Raw genomic sequence first — 14,347 nt, 5'->3', positions numbered from 1 at the left:
ACTAAGACACTTGAGGTAGTAAAACTGAAAGAAATTCATCACATGGAAATGTGTGTGCAAGTTAAGGTGACAAGAACTAACAACAAATTAGAATTCAATCTTGCATATTTTCATTGTTCTAAACTTAAAAAGTTTTAATTTTAAAAATAAAAAGTATGATATAAGACACAGAAGAAAATGAAATTTAAATAATATTTACATTGCACTGCTTCAAAAATAGTGTTGAAATTTTGTTTTCTATCTTTTCTCTTTTTTATAACATAATTCTTTTTTGATTCTTTGAGAATTTCACATCATGCACCCCAATTTGGCTCACCTTTCAGTCCCTTCATATCCTCTCCTTATCCCCACAGCATTGCCCCACAGAAGAACCCCCCAAAATCAATTAAAACCAAACAAAACCACCTAACTCCTCTGTCTTCTGGGTTATCTTCTAATGTGTTTCATTTCCAACTATTTACCAGGACATCTCATGATTTCAATTTTCTTTATAGCTGAAAATAATTCAATTGTATATATGTACCACATTTTTTATTATCCACTAACTAGTTAAAAACATTTAGGTTGTTTCCATTTCCTAGCTCTTGTGAATACATCAGCAATAAACACAGTTGAGTAAGTGTCTATGGAGTAGAGTGTCGAGTCCATTGGCCATAAACCAAGAAATAGTATATCTGGATCACACCTTACATCTATTTTTAGCTTTTGAGACTTCTCCACACTGATTTATGTAATGGTTGCACCAGTTGTCAGTCCCATTATCAATAAATAAGGATTGTCATTTCTCCATGGCCTTTAGGAACATCTATACTATTGCTTACTATGGCTATTGCAATTTCCATTCACTCAAATTATTCTAGGGTTTCTTATATACACTCTGCCAACAAATGACTTTGGGATGACAGCTCTCCTTATTGGTGAGAGGTAATCTTACGACTGTTAGGATTTGCATTTTCCAAATGATCAGATTTGCCTTCCATTTCAGTGGGACCCTGTTTCTTTATCATTGACTTATATGTGGCTTGGAAATATTTTCTGCTATTCCCCAAGATCTTTTTCATGTTGACGTTGATGTTTCCATGACTTTGTGAAAGTTTCTTTAGTTTGATGTAGCCTTATTTGGTCATTTACCCTTTGTTATTGTGCAACTGGTAACATTCAAAATATTTATTTCACAAGACAAGTATAAAGAAGATTTTGGCAAAGTATTAAGGAATTTGACCTTTTGTAGTCTTATATTTAAGTTTCAAACAAGTTTGATTTGCATTTTGAATATTCTACAGGAGAAAGGCACTGTATTATCTGTGATACAAAGATATCTATCTACCTTTTCCCAGAACCACTGCTTAAGACATTGTATTCCTGGTTGTGTCTGGCTAGTATTCTATATTAATTAGTTGTGCATTGATGTGTGTTTATTTCTGTGAACTCTGGTCTATTTGTGCTTTTTATGATAACACTGTACTATTTTCATTGTTGTGGCTTTATAAAATTATTTATGTAACAAGGGATAATGTCAAAAACATGGTTCCCTATCTTCAAAAACACTGATTTTACAGGCTGTTTTTATGTTCCTCTGCCAATTAGGTTAGACATTTCTATTTCTGCCTTAGGTGATATCAGAATTTTACTAGAGATTGTACCAAATATGTGAACCCCTTTTCACACTATGTGTGTTTTGACTTTATTGTTTTTTACTAGTTAAAGAACACAGGTCATCAATCTATTTGTATTTTTTAAAAATCATTACATCATTTTTTATATTTTTCACTGAGCACACTAATATCTCAGAATGAGGCATGCCAGGGTATGGAAGTGAACAACCAGTGGCCCAGTCACCTGAATCTTCAATAGGATTCATCCTGCAGATGGAACTGTTTATGCTTCCTGCTTCCATACCCTAGTTAAACCTGTCCACACAATCTCACATTCACCCTCTAAGTAAAGTTGGCATTCCAAATAGAGGTGTTACACAATTTGCATATTTCTACTTTACATATCCAGTTTATTATTTGTGCTTAGGGCTAATTTGCATCTACCCAGTTTCTTGTGACTGATTGGGACTGGCAGTCATGGGATATCCTCACTAAGCTTCTTCTGGGTCCCCCTGGCCTGTTCCTGTCAATCGCTTTGTGATAATAGCCAACATGGACATCAGCTGTGCAACTGGCGTCTCATGAGTGCATCTTGGCACCAGCATAGAGAACAATAACATGAAAGAGTTCTTGGAGGTGAAGAAGCATCTGCAGCAAGGATCTGAGAACAAGTTCCTGATTGAGTACTGTTTTCATTCCAACAAACAAATGCTCAGTTTAAGGTGGGACTAAGAATGCACTTTGGATTGAGTTAGTTCTCCTGCCAAGCCAACAGAAGCCCTGTATCCATCTTCAATTCAAAGCTTTCTAGGAATTCCCCAATTCTATGCATGTTCTTCCTCTCAATTGGGATCAACTACATCCAGCTGATCACTTAATATAAGCTTGTGATGACCCCTCTGTTTTTTCAACTGAAAGAGTATTTTATTATAGTCATCTCCTTTCAAATGTAATTTTGATGTAGAAAGGAAAATGTGCTTGTGGTATGTAGCTTAGTATTTCTGTGAGGTTTTACTTTTATTAGGATGCTGCATTCCCCAAATGCTGGCAAGTTTCTTAACCAGCCACTCCCAGTACTACTGTGTACAGTTCATTTGTACAATAAAACTTTTAAGTTGTGTATAGACCAAGTCACAAACTCTGCACAGATAGAGAATGTTCTCCTGTAGGGTAGCAAACACCACACTGGGAAAAGTGGGGAAAATGTGACGAGACTAGCAATTCTACTCACTGTGCTATTTTTCATACTTGCATTTATATAAATGCATTTGATGTCCAAGCTGCTTGAACTGTTTCAAATGTAAAAAGTGATTTTGTCACTACACTATGACCTTATTGATTTATGTTTCTATAAATATCATAAAAATGTTTAGACTATGATCAGTTGTCAACAAAAATAATCCCTTGTGAAATAAAGAAGGAAAAAATGTGATACAACTATCTTTTATTGAAAATCCATTTTCAGAAATTCATATAGGAGTCGTGCTCTGATAGGATTTATTTATACGATTTTATTAAATTAAGTGATATGCAAATATTTGTGTGAATGTTTGTATGTTTGTGTATGTGTGTATACATGCTTGTGTATGTGTGTGCATGTTTGTATATGTGTATGTGCATGTATTTATGTAAACTGTCTCTTTGTTCTCAGTATAATCTAACCTTCCATAATTACAATTGCCCTCTGCTCATGTTTATATAATAATCATGAAAAGGTTTTCTTGCTTGTCATAGTTGTATCAATACTGTTTTTGAAAATGGTTCTCTTAGGTCATGCTTATTAATTTGGTGGGATAGTTGAAGTTGGAGAACAGAAGAGTAGGGGTTTATGCTTATATTTAAGATCATTTCTGTAGCTGTGTGATATGTGTGATAGCGTTTCCTGATTACTTTGAACATTTTCTCCAAAGTGGTAAGACTTTCAGTAATTTTAGATGCACATGGGACTTCAGTATTTCAGTATAGAGTTAGCAGAACTAGATGATGCCAATGAAGCTGAGGAAGACCTTCCTGCAGAGAGGGGAGGAGCAGGAGCAGGGAAGAGGGAGAGGAAAGAGGAGAAGAGGAGCAGAGGAGAGAGAGGGAAGAAGAAGGGAAGGTGACCCTGTCTTTCATGATTAGTGGAGAATCAAAGACAGCTTTGTTACTGTACCTGGGACCAGAAGATATGAAATACAGCACAAGGAAGCTCTCAATAAAATTCATAGATGCCATTTGAACTCAGAGTGGACTCTCAGCCTCATTGTAGGCGTGCAAAGACATTTAACTTAAAACAGTGATGGCTCAGTAGTGAAATAAATTGCTTCTACCTGTAGGACTTCTCCTTGTTATTAATCACAGCTCTGTTCATATTCCCATAGAAGCTCTGGCACGCCACTGATCTGCCTAGTCTCACTATTTCCACTTTCATCACCATTGCTGTTTTACTCTAGCCTCCTCTCCTTCTCTCTTCATTACAAAACAGCCACAGCAATTCTTTTCTACCTTTTGAGGGCTGATTCATCATCCTTGAAATAAAATTCAAATATTTAACCTTTTCCAGGCTGATGTGCAAAATATCAGTCTGGAAACCTAATTTCAGTTTCCTCTTTATATCCCACCCAGCTCTACACATGGCATCACCTCTTCTTGACATGCTTAGTAATCTGTGTTCTCAGGATGTTAGGAGTCATTTTACTTGACATTGTTTCAAACAGGGACTCTCTTCACCACTTCCAGGTCTCTGCTTAGATCCTGGACATATCTTTTGAGCTGAATGAATACTTCTAACACTGTGTTCCCTTCCCTGAATTGTGTTTCTAACATATCTCATCCTCTATACAATGTGTCTTTTTGTTTTCTTTTCTCCACTACAGCAGTATAAAAATGTGCCATGCACAGTTCTCATTCCATGTATATTCCTGCACATGGAGCCATAAGTGGCACATGGGAACTCCCTTAAAATAAATATTTGTAGGGGATGGAGAAAGAACTCAGTGGTTAAGACCACTTACTGCTCTTTCAGTGGACTTGAGTTCAGTTCCCAGCACATAGACACAGATGCATACACATAATTAAAAATAAAATAAATTGGGGCTGGAGAGATGGCTCAGAGGTTAAGAGCACTGACTGCTGTTCTTCCAGAGGTTCTGAGTTCAATTCCCAGCAACCACATGGTGGCTCACAACCATCTGTAATGAGATCTGGTGCCCTCTTCTGGCCTGCAGTCATACACGCTGTATACATAATAAATAAATAAATCTTTAAAATAAAATAAATCAAAGACTGGAGAGAGAGATAGTTCAACAGTTTCAGAGAAAGTACTATACTTTCATAGGAGCGAAGTTCGGTTCTCAACCTTCTTCTGGTATGCTCCCCTCCCCAACCCCTATATACACACAATTAAAAATATAAAATAAATCTTAAAAACAAATAAATATTTGTATAATAGATACATGAATGAATGAATGAATTCATGAATGAATACATTCATTGAGATGCTCCATTACAAAAACTAATGATTAAGTAAGGCATACAGTGCACTACTACATGAAACTTAATGGTTTCAATAATGGCTGGATTTAATTTCTGGATGAAAGTTTTACACATCCTCATGTAACTGACATAACATGGTTAGGTAATCAAGTTTCAGCACATAGTTAGCATCTAACTTGGAAAGCACATTTTTCTTAACTGGAATATGCAATTATAAGTAAGGAGGAGTCTATGGCCGGAGGTCAGAGTGCAGGTCAAATGCAATAAAACCTACAAACGTCATCAGCTGAATTACAAAGAAAAGCATAGCTTACGGGATGCTACCAGACTCACCATCCAAGATCCCCATGCACTGTCCTCACAGCACACAGTGGAAATCCAAGACTTTTATCTTCACCTGCAGGGGCTGTACACACACACACACACACACACACACACACACACACACACACACACACAAAAAAAAAAAAAAAAAAAAAAAAAAAAAAAAAAAAAAAAAAAAAAAAAAAGAGCCAGAGTTCCCTGCATCTTTTCAGCTCTGGTCTCCACCACTACTGTCTTTCATCTTTGTCTAACTTGTTGACAGTTAGGCCTTTCAGATTGCAGTTTACATTGCTACTTTTCAATGCTTTGTGCAAATTCCACCCCCTTGCATTTCTCTTTATTGTAGACTGTAATCTAAGCATTTGTGATCTGAGTACATGTAATACATGGGTAGTATGTGGCCAAGCCAAGGGCTTTTAATACCTATGCCATCATGAAAATATCCTAAATCCATCCCTAAAATAACTGCTCCCATGTAAACTAAATGATATTTGACCCAAGGCCTCAGACCAAATGGTAGCTGAATACAAAAGGCATAACATTATGACGCATCCAAGAGGAATGTAAAGTTTTCCCAATATTCTGTCCAGTTTTCATAGATACATGTGTGTATATAATATAGATTGAATTTGTGTATGTAAGATTTCATGTATATATATATATATATATATAATGCATATATATACACACATATGTATCTAATCACTTCTTGTTCTATAACCTCTTCCTCTTCAAATCATAGATCAAAAATAATTAAAAATGAATCTGTCCTGAAGATGTATAGACTTTTAAATTTTTCTTAAAAAACTATGTTAACACAATTATTTAAATATCATTTACTTTGCATTAAATATGAGTAATTTAGAGATGATTAATATGTATATAGAAGTACATAGGTTATATGCAAATGCATTTTGTAAGCAATATGAGCACCCATAGTTTTTTGTAAGGTGGACATACAGAGTAGAATGGAAGACTCCTGAACCACTTCTGCAGTGGTAACTAGCTGTCTATGATCTATAAAAGTAGCTTATGTGGGAGATGAATAATTGACTGGCATGAAAGTGTCCTTCATCACCTTCATTACATGTTATAACCCCCCAAATCATGCCAGCCATATTGAAAATCTGTTTATACACAAAGTTTGAGCAACTTGTTTAAAGAATTTGAAGACAGTAGCTGTGATAAATATCTGTTGTCTTTGCCAGCTAAATGAAAATGGCTATTAGCTGTACAATAATTTTTAAAGTTTCAATAAACCCAGCAGGCACTTTAATAAGACTCCATTATTTTTTGCCAGGTCTTCTGTGTTGAAAATCAGGACTCTGCTCCCAGTGGAAGGAAAAGCAGGGGGGTGTAGTTGATTTAAAGGACGATGTGCTGCAAATTGCTTCTCCTCTCGCTAGACAGGCAAGTCTATCATGTAGACTTGAGGGAAAATAATTAAAACTTTTTAAAAGTACAATATTTCAAATTCAGCAGAATGAAGCCACTTTTAAGACCAAGACTCAGCAGTTAATGAAGTGCTTTTTCAATGGGCCATCTTCGAGTTACTGCCTCAAATGCTGCCCAGTTGAGATTCACTGGATGCTACCATCTGTTGTTTGTTTGACAGCTGATGAAAAATGAAGTGTTCATTCCAGTGTTTCTTGAGCAAACATTTAAAAATGGTTACAAACATTTGTATTCAGGGCAGAGGGCTCAGGAGAGGACATAGCACTTTTGCACTGAGTAGTGTTTCCTTTAGAGAGCTCCTGGAGCATATTAGTGGCATTTTTTTGGTGGTGAGAACACAGTCTCACCAGAGAGGCTTCTGTCATCCAGGGGTGAGCTGGCTCTCTGGCCATCTGTTAGCCCAGTCTCTGGCTCCCATTCCTGTCTACCTGTTTCGATCCAGGTCTCTCTCTCTCTCTCTCTCTCTCTCTCTCTCTCTCTCTCTCTCTCTCTCACACACACACACACACACACACACACACACAGAGAGAGAGAGAGAGAGAGAGAGAGAGAGAGAGAGAGAGAGAGAGAGAAGAACAATGGAGATAGGAGGGTGTGAGGGAGAGAAAGAAAGGGAGAGAGAGAGAGAGAGAGAGAGAGAGAGAGAGAGAGAGAGAGAGAGAGAGAGAGAGAGAGACTGACAGAGGACAGGGGGAAGAGAAGAAATCTAGGTCTTCTTAAGGTGTGTTTGACAGGAAAATAAAATATCTTTCCTCACAAGCTATAACTCTTATTTATTTCTTGTGGTTACATAGAATGTGGGTCCAAATGTTTCAGGTTGCATCCAGATTCCAGAAACAAATGCACCAAGACCTTAAAGGGAGAATAGTGGTCGGTTAGATCTGCGTTCCTTGGTGTAGCTCATTCGAGCTTTTATGACCAAGCAAATAAGGATATTTAATGCCTCACCATACGTTTAGTGAGAACATTTTTAAAAGATACAGCCTGGCATTAATGAAATCTTACAGTTTTCTTGATAGTGCATTAGAAAACTGTGATTCATTGTTTACTTGAAAATTTTACCTCAAATAAGCAGTTTGAAAGCCAAATTATATTTGCCTGATGTGACATATATATTTAGGAAGCTTCACTATGGTTTCAGATCCATGAATTCTTTTGGTTGGTTGCCCTGATTTTATTTCAAATTTTGTTATTACCATTTTATATTATCCTGATATATTTACTGTTTGGCATGTAGGTTGGATATAGTTAGCTTTAATGAAACTGACTACACTTTTATCACACTATCTTGATGACTAGAATAATTTCCAGCAATAAGCAAAGGCTGATTGAAAGTGCCTAGGGATCAGGTCTGGAGATTAATTCACTCGTTCAGCCATCAAACAGATATCAGGTTTCTAATGAGGAAAGAAGTGCTTTGTCTAGGTTCCATGGATAGGGATGTTAATCATGTGAAGTCTTTAGAAAGAATTCCCAACTCTATCTGAAAGTATCAGGTAGTGTTCTCTCAGCCACTGCATCAAAATCTTCATGTGAATGCTGTAAGGACTCACTGAGAAGTCTTCAAGTGCTGTGAAGATGAACATTCATATCTCACAAGTCAATATATATATATATATATATTAGATGACAAGAAAAGGGTCAGGGTTAGAGGGTCTGTGGTTATATAGATAATGCATTGTATGGTGAACATGAACTGAGTGAGTGTGAATATGACAACGTGGTTCCTGATCTGGTATGTGTTTAATGTAATATGGAGAAGAAGGTCCATAGTAACATTATTTAAATCTAGTAGGTAGACAATGAACATTTCAAACTTGTTAAGAAATATAGATGTTTTCATATTCTCAGCACAAATATTCAAAAAATATTGATTAGGTGTTAAATATATTAATTAATCTGACTGAATCTTTTTACAATGTAATCATGGAACCAAAGATGTTTTACCCCGTATATCAATACAACCATTATTATTAGTGCCAGGAACTGAATTCAGCTCCTATAGAAGAACAATGCATACTTTTAAGTCACTGAGTCATCTCTCCAGCCCCAAATTTATTATTATTTTTTATTTAGGAGTGTGCCTATGTCTGTCTCTGTGTGTTTATATGTGTGTGCCTGTGTCAGTATGTGCCACATGTATGTGGATATTTGAGGAGGCCAGAAGAAGGAATCTAATCCCTGGCAGGTACACTTATAGGTGGTTGTGTTCCACCTGAGCAGAATTCTGGTTCCCAAGCCCAAGTCATCTCTAAGTGTAGCATGGGTTCATAATGACTGAGCTATCTCTCTAGCCCCAATTCTGTCTCTTGTTGACTGTATATTTACAATTTAAAAATCTCTGTGAGAGTGGATTTAGATACATGCATTTACATTTAAATCCATGCTAATACATTATATAGCTAAAAATTTTCCTGGTCTGTGGGGCATTTACCCACCAATCCCACAGCTCCCCAGAGTTTTCTTGAGTGTGAGCAGCAGGAAATATTAGATAGAAGGATTTATATGGCAGAGAATATTGCAGAGATAAACAGATAGAAAATTAAAGAATAGACTCGAGAGGGCCTGGAACCTTTTCCAACAGACCCCGACTATCTCTGCCCCAGGGTTCTTATAGAGACACCAAGGGGTGGAGCAAAAGACCTCCCCCCAGCACAGCCAAGCGCAGACTATCTCAGACACCTGCACTCAGGCCCGTGGTCCTAATCATCCTCTATGCAGACATGCTGGGTAAATTCACGAGGAACCTGAAAACAGGCTCCCACACTGGTCCCACACGGCTCTTGCGGTCCTGCGGTTCTGCAGCCACTCAGACCCAAATAAACACACAGAGGCTTATATTATTTTTAAAGGATGCCCATGGCAGGCTTCTTGTTAGCTAGCTCTTATATCTCAAATTAACCCATTTCTATAAATCTATACCTTCCCATATGGCTTGTGACTTACCAGTACCTTTACATCTTGCTTCTCTTGGTGGTGCCTCTCTGTCTGTCTCCTTCCTCTCTCTCTAGTTAGAATGTCCCTCGTAACTTATTCTGCCTCATCATTGGTCAAACAGTTTTATTTATCAATCACAGCAACATATATTCACAGCATACAGAAAGACATTCCCATTAACATTGGAATCCATACACAAGTGGTAATTCATATAAAAGACTGAGGGAGAGCCAAAGAAAGCAAACAAAATGTCCTGGGTTGATGAATGGAACCCTCTGGAAATTTCCACTGAAATTCAGTCAGAAGATATAAGACTTCCCTGAGTAACTTGGGGATAATAAAGAGATTGTGGTGGTATGCTTTGGCAGCAGCATGTGGTAGAGTTTGATCACATGCTAGACACATGGCAGATTTATAAACATTGAAAGTAAACTTCTTTGTTATGACCTTAGGGATTCAGAGAAAGAAAACTGAATAGACCCTTAAAAGCTTTTTCAAAACTCTAAATCATGTACCCTGTCTTGCTTTGTATGAGCCCCAGACTTTCAAAGTCCAATTATCATTTGTTTGTTTGTTTTCTGAGACAAAAAACAACCCATATTAGGCTTACCTAATTTAAAATGTATGGCTGCAGTAACCTTCCACTGCACAAAATGAGGTAGAACTGTAAGACTTCATGCCACACTTGCAGTTCTCTGGCTTATTTTCCAGTGACATGAAAAATTTCTACTAGGGAACACAGTAGAATAGTCGTATATGCTTCATGATCAGAAAAGGCTACATAGAGGGAAAAGCTTCCTGCAAGCAATTGCCTGGGCCTCTCTAAGCTTAGATTAATTGAACATAAAAGGCAACTACTGCACAGTTGTGCTGTGATCTCAGGGGAGTCCAGAAGAGCCATGACAGGACCCTGCTGTCATTAGCTTTTACACTCACTAAACTGCTATGAGTCCTTCTCCCAAGCTATGAACTGTGCTTACAGAAGGATGTTTAGCAGGAACCTGCCTGGGTTGACGTTGAGAGCTGTTCACTACCACGCAGTCCTGAGAACACAGTCCTAGGAAAGAAGCAAAATAGAAGTGAGTACTTCTGTGTGTTTGCACATCTCCTGCCATTTTGAAAAATGCATTAAAATGCTATTCAATATTTTTTTCCTTTTCTTTTTTGTCCTGTTTTTTTGGTGGTGAGGGGTTCTGGAGATCAAACCCAGGGTGTGCGAGCACATACACACACATACACACACACACACACACACACACACACACACACACACACACAATAAAGGGGAGCATAAGGCAGACAAAGAGACAAAATTCCTGGAAGTGGATGTGGACCCAAAGCTAATATCTGTCTGAGCTAAAATGTCCATTTGTCAATGGGGTTCTTTCCCTTGCTCCTTCCAAAACTGATTGCCTTGGACTGTTGTAGGGGGTTGGGCAATATAGACAAAGAAAGGGAAGTTAATTGCTTCCTGCTGTCGGACTTCCATCCTCTCCAACTGCTCCCTTCAGTCCTTGTCTTGGAGAGAGAGAGAGAAGAACTAGGAAGGTGGCCATCTTAAAGGGTTAAGTGAACAGCGTATTTTATCTACCTAGAGACTAGTTTCCCTGTCTGCTTTCCTCCTAGTCCCTCACTACTCTCTTATCTTGGCTAGTGGATGATTTTGGGCTTTCTTAGTTGTGACTAAAGCAAGTTAATCCTAGCTCTGGATGTGTGAATCTCCCTAATCCCTCAGGAGATACTACAGCAAAGTGGAGGATTAAAGCCAGTAATTCAAAGAATATTGAAGAGTACTTAACCATGCCAAAAAAGAAATGAAAAAGAATAAATAACTGTGAATAACAGAAAGCACTGATGTGGACATTTTTAGGGAAGAACACTCTTGTCCAATATACTCATATTTAATTGCTGCATTTCCATGAAAGTATTCAGTTACTTCATTTAAAATGGCTAAGAAACATTGGAAAAGGTTGCAAAATACTTTTAAAAGTTTTTTGGTCAATTAAAAATGCTTACTTTTTTTTGTTGTTGTTGTTTACTTTTGACTGTTGAAAGTGAGGTGATGACATACACCATAGCTCAGGCTGGCCTGGAACTCACTTTGTAGCCCGGGATAGGTATAATATCAAGTACTGTTCTGCCTCAGCCTTTCTTAGTAACATGACCTACCCATCAACTTGGACTCTGTCTTTTGTTTCTCTTCTTTACTTTTGCTTGTTGAGTTTCTATAATTCAGTTTATTCTTGAGATGAGGAATTGTTCATAGTCAAGTGTATCCAATTAGCTTAAATTTAGCTAGTGGAAATAACTTTTTCATTCTTACAAATGACTTTCAATTCACATCCTCTCAGTTCTCAAAGCTCAGGCATCAATAGTGGCAATAAATGCCTCTTAACCATCAAATATTAAATTAATTTCAGCTTATAATTTGATTCTTTGTATGAGACTAGATACAGGGAATTTCTCTCTTATAATCCTGGTGAGAGTATCTATATTTTTTGCCTTATGGTACACCAGTATTTATTTTATTTACTTTCATTTTTCTCCAGAAATTTTCATCTGGCTCTCTAAATCAGTGGTTTTGAACTTTCCTAGTGTTATGACTCTTTAATTCGGTTGTTAATGTTGTCGTGATCCCCCAATCATAAAATTACTTTTGTTGCTACATCATAGATGTAATTTTGCTATTGTTATGAAATTGTAATGTAAGTATCTGTACTCTCTGATAGTCTAGGCAATCCCTGTGAAAGGGTCCTGCACAGGCAAAGGGGTCATGACCCACAGATTGAGAACAACTTCCCTAAATCATTATACTTGCAGAGACCATATTTTCTTGATCTAAGTGTCTCCAGTGTTCTTCCTACAATGTTTTAATAAATTCTTCTTGGGCTCCACATATTCGTGAAGTTTCTACTAAATTTTCCCCCCTTTTGGAGGATTCAACCTTCTCAATCTTTCAAATCTGTTCAAGTTTTTGTTTGTTTGTTGAATGATTATTTTGGCTATTATTCATTACAAATTCATTTTTTTTGTTTTTAATATATTTTAAATTGAAACACAGTTATACTACTTCCTCCTTCCATTTTCTCTTCTATCCTCATCTAGCTACCCTCCATGGAACCCCTCTCATGGCCCCATTAACAAGTTGATAGCCTCTTTTTTGTTATATTTGTTTTGTGTGTTGCAGGAGTGCATATGTATGTGCACATGTATATGCACAAACTTATAAAAATAGAACCTGCCAAGTCCATTTCTGTTGTTTGTGTGTATATGATTTCAGGGCTGATCACTCTGCATTCGAACTCCAGTAAGCGAGTGCATTCTTGTATTTTATCACATATGTATTAACATGGTGCCTTAATAGTGTGACAGGTAGAAGATTAAGTGAATTAATGTCAGGTAGCTTTAGCTATAACAGTGTATTTTCCCCCCAATTTCTTTAAACACTGCAAAATACCAATTTCCTATAAATTTCAATTTTAGTCGTCTTCAGTGTCCCAAGTTACATATTACAACAGGGTGTTTACAAGAAGAGAGAAAATATGTAAGGCAGCATTTAAATATGTAAGTTTATTTTAATCTTATATAATAGAAAGACAGTTTGTAATGTCAGTAGGGAAAATGTTTTTTGTTTTTTTTTTTTGTTTGTTTTTTTTTTTTGTTTTGTTTTGTTTTTTTGCCTTCAAAGTTTTTGAAAGGGTTTATCCAGACAAGCCTAGCTTTAATCAATATGCTCCTTTCAGCCTTAACAACAGTTTTAGAGGAAAGATTGATAGCGGAAGTGGAAGATCTTTGCTCCTCAAAGCCTGAGTGTGATTATCTAACTGAATGGGAGTTGACAAGCAAAGATCATCCAGGTGCTTTATGGTAGAGATTTGCCCTTGAGCAAGTTCTTCTGTTTGGCGCACAGAGCTCCTGCAACTATCCCAGTATGAAAACCCTTGTTTGTGCATCTGAGAGGTTTAGCACATCTCCCTCTGCTGGGGCATGTCTGCTGAGTGAGATTTCTCATAGCCCGTTTTTCCTCCCTTCCACAGATGGTTTCTGAGCACCAGAGAACTCTGAACACATGAGATACATTTAGGTGTAGATGTGGTACCTGACCATCTTATAAACTCACCTTCAGGATTTCTTCTAGCAGCAGGTAATACTGCCAGCAAGGCACATCCTCTCATGTCATCATGAAGCTGGACAGTGTCTTGTCTTTTCTTTTGAGACAGGGTTTCTCTGTGTAATTTTTGGTGCCTGTCCTGGATCTTGCTCTGTGGACCAGGCTGGCCTCAAACTCACAGAGATCTGCCTGCTTCTACCTCCTGAGTGCTGAGATTAAAGACATGTGCCACCACGGCCTGGCAACAGTGTGTTTACTTACAATGGCAAAGTAAGAGGAGGAGAAATACCCAGAGAAATTTGCATTGTGTCCTTCTCTGGGAAGATATGAGTCAATGATCTGGACATGTATGCTTACAAGTGAACTGCATTAAATGAATTTTTTACAGTCACACATGGTTCAGAATAAGATGGGGAGTGGGTTGCCAGCTGTGAGATGATTCCCCCAGTAT

At 37.5% G+C, this 14,347-nt stretch overlaps 1 protein-coding gene across 8 annotated transcripts in view; it reads left to right on the top strand.

Annotated features, from left to right (window-relative positions):
* Nucleotides 1-14,347, top strand: part of Pcdh15 (protocadherin related 15) — a 1,398,279-nt gene that overhangs the window by 616,877 nt on the left and 767,055 nt on the right. Inside the window, exon 1 of one of the 8 annotated variants that reach the window (XM_037199981.1) lies at nt 13,439-13,929. The exons of the other annotated variants lie outside the window; for them this stretch is intronic. The gene's annotated coding sequence lies outside the window, so the exon portion shown is untranslated. Of the gene's footprint in view, nt 1-13,438; nt 13,930-14,347 lie in introns of those variants that run through there. 8 annotated transcript variants of the gene reach the window in all.

The sequence above is a fragment of the Peromyscus leucopus genome, chromosome 16_21 (assembly GCF_004664715.2).
Source record: "Peromyscus leucopus breed LL Stock chromosome 16_21, UCI_PerLeu_2.1, whole genome shotgun sequence".
NCBI lineage: Eukaryota > Metazoa > Chordata > Mammalia > Rodentia > Cricetidae > Peromyscus > Peromyscus leucopus.
This window is presented reverse-complemented; position numbering and strand designations above follow the sequence as displayed.